This window comes from Heterodontus francisci, chromosome 2, assembly GCF_036365525.1.
Source record: "Heterodontus francisci isolate sHetFra1 chromosome 2, sHetFra1.hap1, whole genome shotgun sequence".
Taxonomy (NCBI): Eukaryota; Metazoa; Chordata; class Chondrichthyes; order Heterodontiformes; family Heterodontidae; genus Heterodontus; species Heterodontus francisci.
The window spans coordinates 5,609,362-5,629,037 of NC_090372.1; positions in this window are offsets into that span (position 1 = coordinate 5,609,362).

The following is a 19,676-nucleotide window of genomic DNA, read 5'->3' on the forward strand; positions in this document are numbered from 1 at the left end:
TTTAAAAGGCTGTATGAAATTGTGGCATCATGGAACCGCAGTTTCATGGAAATGGACTAGTGGAAGAAAGTAAGGCTTGCATTTATATAGTGTCTTTCATGACCTCAGGACATCCCAACGTTCTTTACAACCAATGAAGTACTTTTGAAATGTAGTCACTGTTGTATTGTTGGAAACTCAAGCAGCAAATTTGCGCACAGGAAGCTCCCACAAACAGAAATGTGAACATGACCAGCTAATCTGTTTTGCTGATGTTGATTGAGGGATGCATATTGATTGGGAAACTGGGATAACTCCCCTGCTCTTCGTCGAAATAAGCGTCGGGATCTCAAAATGACCTCCGGGAATGCGATTTTGAAATTCCGTCTGCAGCAGGTCCTGACCCTGCGGCCCTTTGAAAATCCAGCCCAGAGCCTCAGTTTAACACTGCGTCCAAAAAAACAGCGGGCTGGAGTTTTAGAGCCCACCGCCAATCTCAGAGGTGAGCTCAAAAAGTAGCGGCCCGCACGTGCAGGCCACATGCCAAAAAGCCGCTGCGATGTCACGCTCATTTAAATAGCTGGGGCGGCCCGGTCTCATGGAGGGGGTGGGCTGTCCATTCTTGGCATTGGCGTCAGCTGCCTGTGCGCAGGCACTGGCGCCATTTTTAAAGGGCAGCCAACCCTGTCGGTCAATTTGAATTTTTAAAGATACGCCCCCAAAATTTATTAAATACATTTCTAACACCCCTTTCCTACCCCCCAATAACAATTATATTAACTATTTGCCCTTCCCCCCACACTCCAAACACATATCTTTTAAAGCTGACCTACCCCGACCCCTGCCACGACGTCACAAAGTTTAAAGTTTACCCCTTCCCACCATCCCCTACACCCATTACATTTATTTGACTACGTCTTCCCCCACTGCACTGAAAATCTTAACTCCTCCCACCTCCCCAACAGTCACATTGGCTTTCATGTTTTTTAGTCGGCTTTTAAAATTGCTTCCCAAAGCTCAAGGAGCTAGAAAAAAAAAACAACATAGTTGGTCGATCCATTGCTGAGATTCATAAAATTACAATAAAAGAATTAGCATTATAACTGAAGGACTGTGTCAGCATTCTTGTCCCTCAAATGAATCTGTGCAACTATATTCCCCCATTACAGTATGCTATTGATATATAAATGAGAAGAGTGGAGATCTAGTATTTTCAGGAAAGAGATTGTGGACAGTGCACTAGAGAAAGAGATTTGAAACCACAACATCACCAGAGAGACTGTAGCAGATGTAACTCTAACTAAAGAAAAAGTGAAAAAATGTATATCCATTTAGTGGTAGATGTTTCAGGGGAGCTAAATTGTAGAAGAAAGCTACAGAGCCTGAGGAAGGAACCGGAATGAGTTGGTGGAGACTGCAGCTCACAATGAGTGGAGAATACTAAAGAGCCTGAAACAACTATAGACAGATCAAAAAGTAAAGCAGAGGAAACAAAAGAAGTTAAAATAATGGAGGGAATGACTGAAGAGCACTAAGAAAACATTGTGAAATTAAAATAAAGAGTGATTATAAATACAGTACTGCAGAAGCCAAAACAGACGTAAGAGAATGGAAAAATGAACAGATGAAAAGGAACACAAAACATCAGGGCCATTCCAACACAGCTCAGAAAAACAGTAACTGGTGCACAAAGCTAGTTGGAAAGAAGGCTTTGCACTATTAAACTAACCTAGTCTGTTCCTTTTTAATATTGCGTTCACAAGTCACAAACTAATCAAATTCTTTTTCCTCTGTTGGGAGTGGGTAAGTCCAAAATATATTTTTGGCTTATTTGAGATTGCCAGTTTGGAGCTCCTTTGTTTTCCTGCCTACCTGTCTCTGCTTTTGATGGTATGGATATTGTTCCTAACAACATCCACATCCTTTATATCCTCTAGTGGTTATTCTATAAATTCACATTCTCAATGTATCAGGGAATTTGGGCATAGGAAACGTTATTGATGTGAATAACTCACACCAAAACCTGTTCAACATCTACAAGGCACAAGTCAGGAGTGTGATGGAATACTCTCCACTTGCCCTGATGGCTGCAGCTCCAACAACACTCAAGAAGCTCGACACCATCTAGGACAAAGCAGCCCAACCACAAACATTCACTCCCTCCACCACAGACACACAGTGGCAGCGGTGTGTATCATCTACAAGATGCACTGCAGAAATTCACCAAGCTCCTTCAACAGCACCTTCCAAATCCACGACCTCTACCACCTAGAAGGACGAGGGCAGCAGATGTATGGGAACACCACCACATGCAAGTTCCCCTCCAAGTCACACACTATCCTGGATTGGAACTATATCGCTGTTCCTTCACCGTCGCTGGGTCAAAATCCTGGAACTCCCTCCCCATCAGCACTGTGGGTGTACCTACACCAGATGGACTGCAGTGGTTCAAGAAGGCAGCTCACCACCACCTTCTCAAGGGCAATTAGGGATGGGCAATAAATGCTGGCCTTATCAGTGATGCCCACATCCCATGAATGAGTTAAATCAATGAAAGGAAGATGCTGGTGTTAATTAGCATACGCTGGTAATATTTTTTTTCATCCTTTTTAAGCAACTGCTTGATAAATATTTTGAAGGATAAATGTTTCATTAATCCAGATACAGCGTGCCCAAAACTTTAGAGCAATGATACAACAAAGTTTTAAAAAGTCGTTCCTGCCAGGTAAGCGTCTACAAAAACAGAAAATGTTGGAAATACACAGCATCTGTGGCGAAACATGTAAAGTCCTTGTGGATTGTTTATTGGAGGTGAACTTTTTTGGTGCATGAAGGTAACTGTTACGACCAGGTGAGAAAAGGGTCTAGGGTTCCCTCTCAGCCTTCACCTGTGTTTAATAGGGTTTAATTTTAAACACACTGTGTTTTTAGCTCCCCCTTGGTGAATCCTTGTTCATCTCTTTCCAAGCATAAGGCAAAGAAGCCAGCACAAAGAGGTTTTCTTAGGTTTAAAGAAGAAAGGTTGAAACTTATTAAACTTAAACTCTAATTAGGAAATACATTTGCATATTAACAGACAGTGCTTGTGGAGACAAAGGGGTTACTTCCCTTATCCAATTTAACCCACAATGCACCAGACATTGAAGGTGAGGGTGCTCAAATTCCAGGATGAGTGCTGTGATAGCCGAATCCACAAACAGACGTGGTCAGACGCCTACGGATACAAGAGGTGCCCACCCTAGCATGCATACGCAATACACACATGCAGATAGAGACAGAAAAGAGCAGAAGAAAATAAAGTGGAAAAGTTTGAGGCAATCTCTGAAGGGGGTTTTTGTTACGGTTCTTCAAGCTCACTGTAGAGTCCTTGATTGTAGATAGATCTTGCGCTTCATTGGGGCCCAGTATTCTTCTTAAACCTTGTTCGCTGGAGGAGACTTTTCTCTCTTGGGGTTCATGTATCTTCAGTGGATTTGGAGTTCCGTGAGAAAGAGAGGGAGAGCCAGACAGGAGAGGTCTTCTTCAGTCCAGGAGCATTCTGCAGTCTCTGAGTTCAAACTGTTTGTATAATTCAGAAAAACCAGGTTGCCAAGCAGGGTAGTCACATGACCAGCTGGTTGGACCACGTCTGTTTGGACCACGTCTGTTTGTGGATTCGGCCATCCCAGAAGCCATCCTGGAATTTGAGCTCCCTCAACTTCAATGTCTGGTGCTCAAAGTCCATTGTGGGTTACATTGGATAAGGGAAGTAACCCCTTTGTCTCCACAAGCAAATGTATTTCCAGCCAAGGTCCTGGTGATTTTCTTTTAAACACATCCTTTCTTCACTTCAGCAACAGTTTTCAAATCAATGTTCATATGACAAAATTAATGTGCCTCATTCTTGGCAGGTGGGCGGTCTGCATGACAGTAACCCATAAATAAGCAACAGGGATCAAGAGCTTGACACTACTACATCATTGAGCATGTCAATTGAGCCTTGACTACTGTAAGGATCTGGGAGGAGGTCCAGAAAATGTTTTGTATATTGAAAAGAGCACTCAAGATTGGATAAGAATCATAGCCTGTCTTAGTATGGCTGCAGAATTGTTAAATCCAGGGAGCCCTTCGGAGTAATACATCTACACAAGGTACATGCTGAAGTTCACAACTCAAAAGCAGACATCTACAGATCCATTGAAATGTCACATGAAGTCATGATGGAATGGATTGGTGGTAATGATAAAGGATTAGCTGCTCATTACCCAGCTGACTTTCATTACCATCGAAGTCAAGTGTGAGGAAAATTGGATGGGGTTGTATAGCAAGCAGCCGATCCATTTCCCACTATCCCCAAAAATAAAAACCTACCCTGGTATTTTGTTGGATTGTGGTATGTACTCAGTAATCCTGGGCTGGATTTTCTGCAGGAGGCGGGTCTCCCTGTACCGGGCTTAGAAGTTGGGGAGAAGCTCACCTCTGCCTTTTTGTGAACACCACCCACCACCCCCCCACCCCCACCCCCCCCGCCTCCCCCACCCGGAGAGATCCTGCATTTTTTTTTTGCCTAAGTGTCCCGCGCAGGGATTGCCAGGGATTTAAAGATGGGGATCCCATCTCCAGAACTGCTGGCCAATCACAGCTCTGCAGCATCACCAGCACTACCAGGAGCAGTGGCCACTGTCGGTACTGCAGAGGCCTTGAATCCAAGCCCAGCACTGGAACCCTGGTAAGTGAGGTGGGGTTGCCAGACCAGGCTAGAAGGCCCCAGTGAGGGGTGATGGGGGTGTGATCATGCAGTCCAGGGGGAGGGTAATCCCAGGGGTAAAGTGGATCCCAGCGGGGGTCCTCCGTGGACCACAAATTGCCCACAGAGGAGGGACCCCCCCTCCCCCAAGTCCACAGGGAGTGCGCCTCATGTTACAAAGCTCTGTCCCCGCGTGGCAGAGGCCCCCCTCGCCACTGGCAAGATCCCAACAGCGGCAGGAGCAGGCCCTTAATTGGCTGTTAATAGGCCGCTTAAGGGCCTCAATTGGCCTCTGGGTGGGACAGCCATCATTGGCCTATCCCGCCTTGGGAAGCTAGCTTGGTGATGGGGAGGTGACAGCCCTCCACCACCTGTCGCGATACTCCATACCCCCAGGCCTCCGACCCCGCCTCAGGAGGACCCATAAAATCCTGGCCACTATGTCAATTTACAATGTCTTGAAGTCTGTAACTAGAAAAGCACCTAACATTTCCATAACTATAAGGTAAAAAAGGCTAATTCCAGACTTCGCAAGAGAAACCAAGCAAGGAAACCCTCACACACCCATCTCTGTGGCTGAAGTAGCTGCTTAAAGCATCATTGAATGCAACAACCCAAAACCCTATCTTTGCATCCATAACTGATAGCTTCTCTTACGAACATATGTACATATGAATATATGAATTAGGAACAGGAGTAGGCCATTCAGCCCCTCAGGCCTGCTCTGCCATTTGATAAGATCATGTCTGATCTGATTGTGGCCTCAACTCTACTTTCCTGTCAACCTGCTATAACCTTTGACTCCCTTGTCAATCAAGAATCTAACTATCTCAGCCTTAAAAATATTCAATGACCCTGCCTCCACTGCTCTAAGAGAACCCTCTGAGAGAAAATATTTCTCCTCATCTCCATCTTAAATGGGAGACCCCTAATTTTTAAACTGTGCCCCCTAGTTCGAGTCTTGCCTATAAGGGGAACATCCTCCCTTCCATATGTTTCAATAAGATCACCTCTCATTTTTCTAAACCTTTCCTCATAACATAACCCCTTCATCCCAGGAATCAAACAAGTGAACCTTCTCTGAACTACTGAAATGAGCATCCTGATTTACTATTTCTCTGCAAAGTCTGTGTCATTGACACTGGTACAGTACATTTGCCACTTGAAATAATTTTGAGTCATTAGCTGTGTCAGCTGTGCCTCAGTGGGTAGCACTGAGAAGCTTGTGGTACAAGACCCACTCCAGAAACCTGAGTATATCATCTAGAATGAAACTCCCAGTGCAGTACTGAAGGAGTGCTGCACAATTAGAGGTGCTGCTTTTCAGATGAGAAGTTAAACTGAAGACCCCTCTCAGGTGGACGTAGAAGATCCCATGCCACTATTCAGAGATAAACAGAGGAGTTCTCTTTGATATCTTTGCCAATATTTATTCTTCAATCAACATGATGAAAACATATTATCTGGTTGTTATCACATTGCTGTTTGTGGGAGCTTGCTGTGTGCAAATTGGCTGCTGTGTTTCCTACATTACAACAGTGACTGCATTTCAAAAGTATTTCATTGGCTGCAAAGTGCCTTGACATTGTGAAAACCACAATAACAAAAATGCAAATCTTTCTTTTTATATTACATTTCCTCTGCCTTTTTGCATTCCCGGACTACTGTCTCTCCCTTAGTATAAAAAAAAATGTTGCTCCAACTTTGCCATAGAGCTGAAAACTCATCTGTAGGAATAATTTCATTCAGTACTGCAATTATGTTTCAAAATCTTGCCCTTCATGTATTCTCACCTGCAATTTTGCATTAATGCAATATAATTTCATTGCCATTTAATTTGGTCTTAAATCCCCCCCACCCCCAACAAGCATTTATTCCCATTAATTTTCATTGGTACATTTAGACTAGAAAAAAAGCCAGATAAATATCCATTTCAGCTGGAATTCCACCTATTTTTTGTTGAAATGAGCACAAAGAGGAATTTCCTCTTACAGTTGGATTCGATGTAAAGTAGAGCTCCTCTTGAAATATTTTAGTTGTGAATCCTATTTATAAAATTTTGCAGATCTGGAAATTTTACCTTTCTATAACTGGGATCAGAGGTGAGCTGGCAAGATGGATACTGAACTGGCTCGGTCATAGAAGACAGAGGGTAGCAGTGGAAGGGTGCTTTTCTGAATGGAGGGATGTGACTAGTGGTGTTCCGCAGGGATCAGTGCTGGGACCTTTGCTGTTTGTAGTATATATAAATGATTTGGAGGCAAATGTAGTTGGACTGATTAGTAAGTTTGCGGACGACACAAAGGTTGGTGCAGTTGCGGATAGTGATGAGGATTGTCAGTGGATACAGCAGGATATAGATCGGTTGGAGACTTGGGCAGAGAAATGGCAGATGGAGTTTAATCCAGACAAATGTGAGGTAATGCATTTTGGAAGGTCTAATACAGGTGGGAAGTATACAGTAAATGGCAGAACCCTTAGGAGCATTGACAGGCAGAGAGATCTGGGCGTACAGGTCCACAGGTCACTGAAAGTGGCAACGCAGGTGGACAAGGTAGTCAAGAAGGCATACGGCATGCTTGCCTTCATCGGTCGGGGCATAGAGTATAAATATTGGCAAGTCATGCTGCAGCTGTACAGAACTTTAGTTAGGCCACACTTGGAATACTGTGTATAATTCTGGTTGCCACACTACCAGAAGGACGTGGAGGCTTTGGAGAGGGTACAGAAGAGGTTTACCAGGATGTTGCCTGGTCTGGAGGGTATTAGCTATGAGGAGAGGTTGGATAAACTCGGATTGTTTTCACTGGTATGATGGAGGTGGAAGGGCGACATGATAGAGGTTTACAAAGTAATGAGTGGCATGGACAGAGTGGATAGTCAGACGCTTTTTCCCAGGGTGGAAGATTCAGTTACTAGGGGACATAGGTTTAAGGTGCGAGGGGCAAAGTTTAGAGGGGATGTGCGAGGCAAGTTTTTTACATAGAGGGTGGTGAGTGCCTGGAACTTGCTGTCGGGGGAGGTGGTGGAAGCAGGTATGATAGCGACGTTTAAGAGGCATCTGGACAAATGCATGAATAGGATGGGAATAGAGGGATACGGTCCCCGGAAGTGCAGAAGGTTTTAGTTTAGACAGGCATCATGATCGGCACAGGCTTGGAGGGCCGAATGGCCTGTTCCTGTGCTGTACTGTTCCTTTTTCTTTGTTTTGTTTGCTGTTTCCATCTGTCAGATTTAAATAAACTTTGAAATTGCGGAGTCAGCATGCAGATACAAAGTTGTTACTGAATTCCGCTGTCACAAATTCAAATGTAAGGGTGCCCTTGCTAATTAGCATTCTTATACTAATCACCAAACACGGCTGATCCACAAATTGCTTCTTTGAGGAGCAAATGTTAAGAGCAGAAAGCTGTTCTTGTTTACTTTCCAATATCATAAGCAATGTGGCACACTATTATCATTTAATTTAGTTCAACATGTCTCAATTTTACTTTTCTTTCAGTGCCCACATCAAAACAAATTGGCCGCCTTTCACCAGAGAGTGCACAGCAACCCATGGGAAATTTTCAAGCACAGACTCAACAGGCATGCAGTTCAGGACATCCATCATGAGCTTAAGAAGGATCCAGAGTTCAGTTTTGTGTGAAGTCATATGCTGCCAAACTATATAAAATATTAACTATTGGTAACGGTATTAACTATCTGATAGACACTGCTTTTCTGATGCTCGTTTTAGAAATCAGTGTGTGACTTACCTGACACCATGCACGCTTTTGATGAGCATCTGGTTTCCTATCGAAGAGTGACAACAGAAACTCACACATTCGTTGCCATGTAAGAGTACTCTGGAGTCGTTTTTCTCTAGAAAAGACTGAGAGGTGACCTGATAGAGGTCTTTAAGATTATAAAAGGGTTTAATAGGGCAGATGCAGAGAAGATGTTTCCAATTGCAGGGGAGACCAGACTAGGGGGCCATAAATATAAGATGGTCACTAATAAATCCAATAGGAAATTCAGAAAAAATTTCTTTACCCAGAAAATGGTGAGAATGTGGAACGTTTTGCCACATGGAATGGTTGAGGCAAATTGCATAGATGCATTTAAGGGAAGCTAGATATATACACGAGGGAGAAATGAATAGAAGGATATGTTGATTGGGTTAGATGAAGTAGGGTAGGCGGAGACTCACATTGAGCATAAACACCTGCATGGAACTGTTGGACTGAATGTCCTGTTTTTATGCTGTAAATAAAATGTAATATTTCAAAATGCTTTAGATCCAATTAAACGCTCATGTCTGGCTCTACTAAGATCACATGAGAGGTATTCATGTGATGGATCATTTTTCTTTTAACTGGTACCCTCCGGATGTCAGATTCCTTCTCCAACCCATTTTATACAATGATCTTCTTTGCAATGGTCGTCCTTCACACAACCAGTGCCACCTCTTTCTTTTCCTTTGAGTGCCACTGGATGCTTAGAATTACACTATTTGGGAAACTGTAGCATTTGTTATTAAAGTCAGTCAGTAACTAGAAAGGACTTTAGAGCTTCTGAAGGTAAAGGGATCTTGAATCCTCCGAAATTCTGAATCACAAAGGCAGAATTTGAGTGGACAGAGCTTCTTCCTGCCTCTGGCACAGCCCAGTTCGCAGAGTCAGGGGCATTTAAATATTCTGGAGTGGCTGCATTCACAGCAGTGACGGACATCTCACCTCAAGAGCTGGGAGAAGGAATTGGTGGCCAGGGAAAAGCAGGAGAGGAATTTAAAACTGACCAGAGCTCGGTTATGCTGGCTGTGCAGAATCAGAACATTTATTTTCCATCTGATTTCAGAACCTATAATAACAACAACTTGCATTCACATAGTGCCTTTAACATAGAGAAACATTGCAAGGCATTTCACAGAGGCCTAATTTAAAACATTGACACTGAGCCAGAGAAGGACATATCAGGAGGGCTGACTGAAGGTTGGTCGAAGAGGTGAGTTTTAAGTAGGGTCTTAAATGAGGGGAGGGAGAGCTGTTGGTTGACTGAGAAATATTGATCAAGACACTAAAATCAGATGATCTGGCCATTATCTCATTGCTGTCGGTGGGAGCTTGTTATACACAAAATGGCTGAGATCTTTGATACATTATAACACTGACTACATGTCAAAAGGGCTTCATTGGCTGAAAAGCACTTTGGGACATCCTGAGGCCACCAAAGGCGCTATAGAAATGTAAATTCCTTCTTTCTTTCTCTTGGCTACTGATGTGAAGTTACATTAATATTGGCACAGAAACTGTTGATTTGACCAATCAGACTGGCTGAAAGGTTGGTGGCGATTCCGCATCCGCCTCGCCTGGCAATCCGGCCCGTATTTTGCGGGTCCTGGGGTTTTAATTGGTGTGAGGCAGGACTTCCACCCACTTGAGGGAGGAAGTCCCGCATCATTGAGCTGCCGGTCAATTAGCAGGTCAGCAGTTCTTAGTCCCAGTAGCACCACTGGGAGCGGTGGCCACTGCTGGGACTGCAGCTCAGCATGAGGAGAGGATGCCCGGGAGCCGGCATGGTAAGTTTTGGTTGCCTTGCTGCGGGTAGTCGGTCGGGCCCCAGCGAGGGAATGGTGGTCGATTGGGGGGAAGGGGGGGTGTGTTGGGTCTTGGGGGTGGTTGGGGTAGCGGGGGTGGCCCTCCATTGGGCACAGGGTGCCCTATCATGAGGGCCATCCCGGGACACTCAGAGGCCGCCTAGTTTTGCCAGGTGCCTTCTTTGGTCCTCGGCCACCCGACCAGCGTCTGCGTGGAGGCGGGCCAAGGCCCTTAAGTGGCCGTTAAGTGGCCACTTAACGGCCTTGATTGGCCTGGGGTGGGTGGGCCGTTTCTCACACCCGCCACCCTACATAAAGTGGCGGCAGAGGTGGGAGTGGGTCGGGAATGCCTCCCGCTTCATTTTACGCCACCCCCGCCACCATCCCGCTCGTCGGGGTGGTGTGAAACTCTGGCTTTTGTCTTATTTTCTCTGAGACAGCCTGGGTTGACTAGGTCCAAGAATGTTGTTGGCAGTTGGTGCCAAATGCATGAAAATGACCTGGCTTAAAAATTCCACGCTAACCAGCAGCAAGCCTATCACTGATTTTATCAAGTCAAATTTCCCATACAAATTGAATTAGTTAACAAAACTTCACCTGTAAATTATTACAATGACATTTACTATTAATTTTCAGGGCACTTGTAAATCTGGGTATGTTTCAGCAACAGCTTGCTGTCTAGAGGCTTGGTAACATTCAATCAATTTTGTACAATACAGACAGCATGTGAAATATTTTAATCAAATTACTTAAATGTTAGAAAATATGTATCTGACATCCTAAAGTTAAATCTCTGTAACACTCTCTGGTCTAACCGATGCTACCTTGACACTTTACTGGGGAATGGTTTCACAGGTACTAGAAGCCCTTTGTATCATTCCCCAATTAGCAAGTACTCACATGTGAATCATGACATTGAGTATCTTATGGCTGTTCAACTGTCGAACGCATCATAAGATACATACATGCATTTCCAGGATTGGTCGCTAGATGGCAATCGGGTGTAGGAATCTCCCATGCACCTGGACCCTCTCGACCCTCAACCAACCACCATCTTCCTCCACCAACCCAGACACTGGGGTTTGAAGAAAGGTCATTGACGTTGACACTGCCTCTCTCTTCACAGATGCTGCCTGACCTGCCAAGTGTTTCGAGCATTTCTTGTTTATGTTACTGAGACTAATTGTTAGCATTGCTCGCACAGCCCTCACTGAGATCAGGCCAGTCGATGCAACACAGGGCTCAAACAACATCAGCGACTTATATTTATATAGCATCTTTAAATGTAATAAAACGTCTCAAGACGCTTCACAGGAATGTTATAAAGTGAAATTAGACACTGAGCTACATAAGGCAATTTTATGGCAGTTGACCAAAAGCTTGGTTGAAGAGGTAGGTTTTAAGAAGTGACGTAAAGGAAGAGAGGTAGAGAGGCATGGAGGTTTGGGGAGGGAATTCCAGAACTTAGGGCCTAGGCAGCTGAAGGCACGGTCACTGATGGTGGAGCGATTAAATTCACGGATGCTCAAGAGGCCAGAATTAGATGAGCCCAGATATCTCAAAGGGTGTCGGGCTGAAAGAGATTATAAAGATAGGGAGGGGCGATGCCAAGGAGGGGGATTTGGAAACAAGGATGAGAATTTTAACATCAAGGCATTACTTGACTGGAGGTCAATGTAGGTCAGCGAGCACAGGGGTGATAGGTGATAAGTGAAAGGGACTTGGTGCAAGTAAAGACACGGGCAACAGAGTTTTGGATGACTGTGGGAGACCTGCCAGGATATGAAATCTATGCTGCTTGTCAACACATTAGATAAAATTCACTGAGGCATTCGAGGGCAAATCAACTTTAAAAAAAACTTATATTTCCATCAAGCAAAAGGTGGTGCAACCTAATCTTCACATCATAGATTCTAAAAATGTAAAATATATATTTTTCCAATCCTGATTTAGCAGTGTCTTTTACGCAGTTAGTGCAAGTTGCTTCTTTGATGTAGCTGCTTTACCAAGTAAGATATGAAGAGAAGGTCATGGTTATGTCCTGCTATGAAATGTAATTTTGATTTCAGAAGAGAGGCTGACCAGATTACTTATGAGCAACAAAGTCAAAAGCAAATTATACTTAGCTTTGTGAGCTGAATATAAATCATAGTCAATACCTTGCCATGACAAATTATTTCATATCTAATGCTTAATATATTTAAAATATTTTGAGAAGTTTTGCATTTTTATTATTAGTTTTAATAAGATCTATTATATGATTATAATATCTGATACATTTTAATGCAGAGTATTTGCATCAAATGTAAAATCTTTCTCATAGGAACATTGGAACAGGAAGAGGCCATTCGACCACGTCAGCCAGTTCCACCAATCAATGAGCTTGTGGTTGACCTGTGACCTAACTTCATGTTGACCTTTGCCCCTTATCTCTCAATAACAAACATCTATCAATCTCAAATTTAAAATTAACACTTCATTGAGCATCAATTTCCATTTGTGGAAAAAAGTTCCAAACTTCTACCACCCTTTGTGTGAAGAAGTGTTTCCTAATTTCACGTCCGAAAGGTCTGGCTCTAATCTTTAGACTCTGCCCCCGGTCCAAGATTTCTCAACCGGTGAAAGTAGTTTCTTTCTATCCACCTTATCAGTTGCCCTAATATCTTGAAAACTTTGATCAAATAGCCCCTTGGTCTTCGAAAGTGACCTCTATCTGAAAAAATATTACTGTTATTTATAAATTACAAACGTTGCATTGAAATAATTTGTCACTAATCAAATTTAATTTTCTGATTCACTAACTGTTGGCTTTTTTCCTTGACTTTTTGCTGAAACCACTGCTTCATGCAGGGGTTTAATTCTTTGGTGAATTTCAGCTCAAAGTGTAAGTGCAGACCATGAGCATGCTGATCTCATACAATCTTGTCCTCACCCAAATTCCCCATGAGGACTTCAAGGATACTTATCGGCAATAGGGTATATGCAATTTATTGTGCAATTCCGCTAATGTTTAATGCTAATGGGAATATTTTAGAGACAGAATATCTTGATGAAATGCACTAAGGTCAGAAGAATTGATATGTAAGGATCTTAGGGACATCATAATAGCAACAGAGTTGGGGATATGAGTGTGCCGAAGTGGCAGTGGGTCAAATATTTACTGCTGCCTCTGAGGTAAATGGGTTTGAGTCAATTCCAAATGCATATTCCTGAATTGCATCTAATCACCCCATTACAGGGGAACACCTGTTTTCAATTAGTGTGATGGAATATACAATTGTTTCTTTTATGAGTCTTGCTTGTTAATTGATCACACATAAAATCCCATAGATTCAGTCGATGAAAGTCTCGATTTTTGCTTTTTAAACACGGTGAAATGGAATAAAAATATTATTGATAGTACTGCCATTGCAAGATCAAAAATGGCATTCATTTATACTAGAAATTTCTGCCTTTCAAAATAAAAGCTCTTGACAGCAATGCTTCCTTCAAATAAGGTTTATCACCTCCTAGAATTGGAATAGTCTATACATGATATAATATAGTTCTTGGTAAGGTTTGACTGCAATTTCATTTTACATGCACATATACAGACTATATCAGAGAAGTGAAGTGGAAATCCAAAGTCTGAAAATGCTGGAAGTGAGACATTGGGTAGATTTGAGTTTCACACAATGGCAGAACATATTGAGAATTAGGGTGCAATGATCAATGTGTCTCATACAATTTTATACCCATTATGGATGGAATGTCAAATGGTGTGTTCTGACCCCTTCCCCTCCCCATGCCTGAATTCCCAAGAATTCTCATGAGAATTTACACCAGAGGTGCTAATTCATAAAAATCCACTCCACTGTTCTATATTTTGGGACAATCTGCTTTGAATGGAACTGTGCTAGCACTCGGAAATGTTCTTTGCCACTTGTGACAATATCATAAATTATATTATACAATTAAACAAAAGAAATTTATTTTCCCTTCCATGTTTCAACATAACTCTTAGCTAATTGGAGAAAGCTTAAGCTTAAACGTATCTGAAGTGAACTAACACCAATGAGAGCTGACAGTGGGTTCTGATGTTCCCAGTGGAGAGTGCTAGATCACCATCAATTATACCAGCAGCACACAAAAGCATGAATGAGAGAGCAATATAACTCAATTTTCCCAACGGGTGATATCAAATGGAGGTCCAGTGAATCACCCCAACTTAATAAAGCTTTCATAAAATTACTGGTGAAGCTTGCAGGCAAATAAAACTCTTGTGAAATTGCTCCTTGACCATTGAAATAGTTAACCAAAAACTCTAATCTCATATTATTTAACCCAGAATGGTTACATTCTACAGATGATGGGAGAAATGTTATTAGTCCACATTTTTGGCAGGGATATCATTAAATGTTGTTACAAAGATATTAAGAGGAGTGTGGCTTAGTATAGAGCCAAATATTGGTGATCACTTATTGAATATTGAATTGTATCTGTCTTCACAGTAGAACATTAAAGTAAAAGTATCAGAGATACAAGGAAAATTAAACATTAAATCCAGATGGAGAACTAACTAGATTTGATATAAGGAGAAAAAATGGTGTGGAGGAAATAATGAGACCAATGATAAACAAATCTCCAGGACCTGATGGTTTCCACCCCAGTGTATTCAAAGATGTAGGCGAGGAAATGATCTAGCAAAACACTTTTGATTCAGGAATTGTTCCCTTGGATTGGAAAATTGCCAATGTCACTCCACAATTGAGGAAGGGTAAGAGAGACAAACTAAGAAATTGTAGGCCTATTAATCGAACGTCTGTTGTGGGGAAATTACTAGAATCTCTTGTTAGGGATAGAGTGACTTAGCATTTGGATGAATATGAGCTGATCAGAGCGAGCCAGCATGGATTTGTAAAGGGTAAATCATGTTTAATGAAGATGTAATTAACTGTAAATGGCAACAGCAGAATTACTACCAGTGTCTGCTGTCTGAGAAAATGGAAACAATGGTAATAATCTGAAAATTATTGAACTCAATGTTGAGTCTAGAAGGTTATTTTCATTTACACCTCCTCTAGACCCATATTTTATCTCTTAATTTGACACATAACCATCCCCCTTTACGTTGCACCATAATCCCTTTTGTCATTTAATCTCTCCTGTCTTCCACCCTAGCACAGAGCTTCCCTTTTGTTCTTTCCCCTTTCCCTGCCTCTGTCCTTGCTTATAAACTGTTACATTACTAACTTCTTCCAATTCCGGTGAAAAGTTAATGACCTGAAACATTGGGCTGAATTTTCATTCTGGCGTCGGGACCTCAACGTTAGATGCATTTCCGGGTTCCGAGCCCGTGTTGTGTCGGCGCCTGGCGCCTGATGCAATTTTAAACAAGCAGTCCAATTAGTGGCCAGGATATGCAGTCACCGTCCAATTAGGGGCAACAGAGGCCCAGAGTAGGCACAAGAGCAGCAAAGCGGGCGCAATTTAAAGGCGAACCAGCATTTTTGTAATTGCCAGTTTAATGGGAAATGGAAGAAGGAGGAGAACAGCGGCCGAGGAGAAGGACAGGGACATGCTCAACGGTGGCTCTGCAATTCAGTGATTCCTCCCTTGAGGTTCTTTTGGAAGTGGTGGCTTCACGGTGAGCCATTCTATTCCCAGAGAGCAGCAGGAGAAGGCCAGGCAGCCAGACCAAACAGCCATGGCTGGAGGTGGCAGAGGAAGTAAGGAGCCACAGTGTGGATACAGTGCTCCACATGTTTCAGTGACCTTCTGCAGACTGGCGAAGGTGATTACAATGCTGCACACAGATGACAGGCTTCCAGGTCTGCAACACAAGCATACATACACACAAGATGAGCAGCCTGAGGGCACATAGTCCTCCACAATAGTCAACACATTTGTGCCCAGGAGCATTACAGAGTCGTGGGCAAATCTCACATCACTACGAAATGTGCAGGAGGCAACACTGAAGACAAGACAGTAACACCACATGTGTTAACGTAGCTGGAAGTAGTGAAGGAGGACGCTATGGTGCTAACTCTCACCTTCTTGACCTTGCAGGAGAAAAGAACACATGATGGCAGAGAAAGGGCTCGATCAGGTGGTGGTGTGCTACATCTAACGATTCTGATGGCCATAGTGGAGGTGGCCCTTTACACGGCCAAGGTAGCAACGCATGAGGGAGTGGTTGATGGCGAGATGGGAGTCCATGCAGGACAAAGTGAAAAGATCTGAATATCTCCAGCTGATGGAGATGAAGTTCCCTCCTCCACAGTTTCCTTCATGTCAAAGCATTAGCTCTAATGGCCTGCTTCAGCTCTGTATAACCTCATTCTTACGTTTCCCACAGGGACAGATGTGGAGGTGGAGCCATGGCAGGTCAGGGGGACGTCTTTGTCATCATATCCAGAGGAGGAAGCAGTGAGCAAGGCTGCACCATCACACCAGTCAAGTGCACCCTCCACCAACGCAGGTACACACACCTCAATGGGCCCTCATGTGTTCTTAGAACGTGTGGCACAGAGTGAGCAACACTTCATGCCTGAGCAGGAGGAGGCGAGGGAGGCAGAGTCAGCTGTGGGCAGTCCCCATCGGAGGCTGGAGGACAGGTACAACCATGCTCAGCTGGGCGGAGATGCACAGCCTCGGGAGTCACATATAAGGCGGGTATTCCTGGACCGGCAGTGTGGGATGTGTGCCACATGCCAGAGTTCTCTGAGGCAGTGCGGCGTCATGGGCATAGAATGGAGAAGCCCATTCAGCACATGTAAACCATCAGTCTCAGGGTGTTGAGCACATGAGCTTGTCCATTGAGTGGCCAACCTCATGGAGAGCCATATGTGACATCACTCTGAATTTATGCAGGAGCAGCATGCTGACGTGCACAGACTGTATGAGACTTTAATTGATCAGGTGGGTGGTCAAAACTGTGGCAGATGGGAATGTGGGAATGTGAGGTCATCTACTTTGGACCTAAGAGTATTTTCTGAATGGTAAGAAGCAAGGAAATTGTGGAGAACAGAGAGAGAGATTTAGGGATCCAAGTACTGGAATCACTAAAATCTTGTGGGCAAGTCCGAAAAATAATTACAAAAATTAGTGGAATATTGGCCTTTATTTCACGTGGGCTGGAATACAAAGAGGTGGAGGTTACGCTACAATTATATAAAGCTTTGGGAGTGAGGGGCGCACTGAGAGGAGACTTCACCTGAGTGAGACAGAATCAGAGTGTGAAGGAGGGAATTTGCTGCAGAGGGGGAAAGATGAACTGATGTGTGACGTTCCAGCTTAATTGAGGTTAATATAAAATCAATTGCAAGAGCAACCATAAGAATCTTCTGAGAGTCAGGTGATTTATTAGTCAGGTTTTATTAGTTGTAGTAAGGTTTACTCGCAGTAGTAAAGCTTACTAGAAGTGGGGCTTATTAGTATTGGGGTTTATTAATTATAAATTAATTAAGAAAAATAAATTAATTAACACATTATAAAGATGGCAGGGCAGGTGATGTGTTGTGACTGCAGTATGCGGGAGCTGGTGGACGCTGGTGTGATCCACAGCAAACACGTCTGCAGTGTCTGCAGCTCGAGGAGCTTCGGCTCAGAGTCAATGAGCTGGAGGCTGAGCTATAGACACTGCAATGCATCAGGGAGGGGGAGGTTTATCTGGACACTTTATTCCATAAGACTATCACACCCCATAGGATACAGTCTTCTGATTTGGTCAGTGGTCAGGGACAGGAGGTTGTGACTGTCAGTCAGGCAGCTAAGGGGATCGAGAAGGTGGGGTGGAAGAGCCTCAGCTCTTAAAATTGAGCAACAAGTTCAAGGTTCTTGCAGCTTGTATTTACAGGAGTTAGGACTGTAGTGTGGATGAGCAGACTGACCATGATACCATGGTACAGGAAGCCGTTCAAGTGGGAAGGTTAAAAGGAAAGTAGTGGTAGTAGGGGACAGTATAGTCAGGGGGGTTGACACCGTTCTCTGTCGCCGAGAGCGAGAATCCAGAAGGCTGTGTTGCCTGCCCGGTGCCAGTGTTTGGGACATCTGCTCAGGACTGGACAGGAATTTGCAGTGGGAGGGGGAGGATCCAGTTGTCATGGTCCATGTAGGTACCAATGACATAGAGAGGACCAGGACAGAGGTTCTGCATAAGGAGTTTGAGGAGTTAGGCACTAAGTTAAAAAGCAAAACCTCAAAGGTAATAATCTCTGGATTATTACCTGAGCCATGTGCAAATTGGCATAGGGTAAATAAGTTAGAGAGATGAGTACGTGGCTCAAAGACTGGTGTGGGAGATATGAATTCCAGTTTGTGGGGCACTGGCACCAGCACTGGGGAAAGTGGGGACTGTACCGTTGGGATAGACTTTACCTGAACCATGCTGGGACCAATGTTCTAGCGAGTTAAATAACGAGGGAAGCAGGGATGGTTTTAAACGAAATAGAGGGGGGAAGGGATCATGTAGGGGAAGATTGAGTAAATTAAAGGGAAATGACAAGGCAATAAATCAATGTAGCAATAAAGGTAATGATAATCAGAGTATGGCAGAAAGGGACAGTGATTGCAAACTTAAGTGTGCCATCAGATAGGGCCAGTGTTTACAAAAACAGTAAAAAAACTGAATTAAGGGCTCTGTTTCTGAATGTCCGCAGCATTTGCAATAAAACAGATGAATTGTCAGCTCAAATAGAAATTCATATGTATGACCTGACAGCCTTTACAGAGACATGGCTACAAGGAAACCAAAGCTGGGACTGGAATATCCAAGGATACGTGATATTCAGCATTCAGGAAGGATGGGAAGCTGGGAAAAGGTGGTGGTGTAGCTCTGTTAATTAAAGAGGGCATTAGTACTGTAGTGAGATATGACCTTAGTTCTAAAGATCAAGACGTAGAATTAGTTTGGGTGGAACTAAGAAACAGCAAGCGGCTGAAAACATTGGTGGGACTTGTTTATAGGCCACCAAACAGCAACGGCAATGTAAATCACAGTTTAAATCAGGAAATTAGAGGTGCACGTTACAAGACTAATACAGTAGTCATGGGGGATATCAATTTACATGTGGACTGGGTAAACCTAATAAGTACTAATGTTGTGGAGGACGAATTCCTGGAATGTATATGAGATGGTTTTCTAGAGCAGTACGTTGAGGAATCAATTCGGGAATGGGCTATTTTAGATCTAGTATTGTGCAATGAAAAAGGCCTAACTAATAATCTTGTTGTAAAGAAGCCTTTAGTAATGAGTGACCATAATATGATAGAATTTTACATTAAGTTTGAAAGTTTCATCAGAACCTAGGGTCTTAAATCTAAGCAAAGGAAACTATGAAGATATGAGGGGCAAATTGGCTATGGTGGATTAGGAAACTACGTTAAAAGGTATGACAGTAGACAGGCAATGGGTAA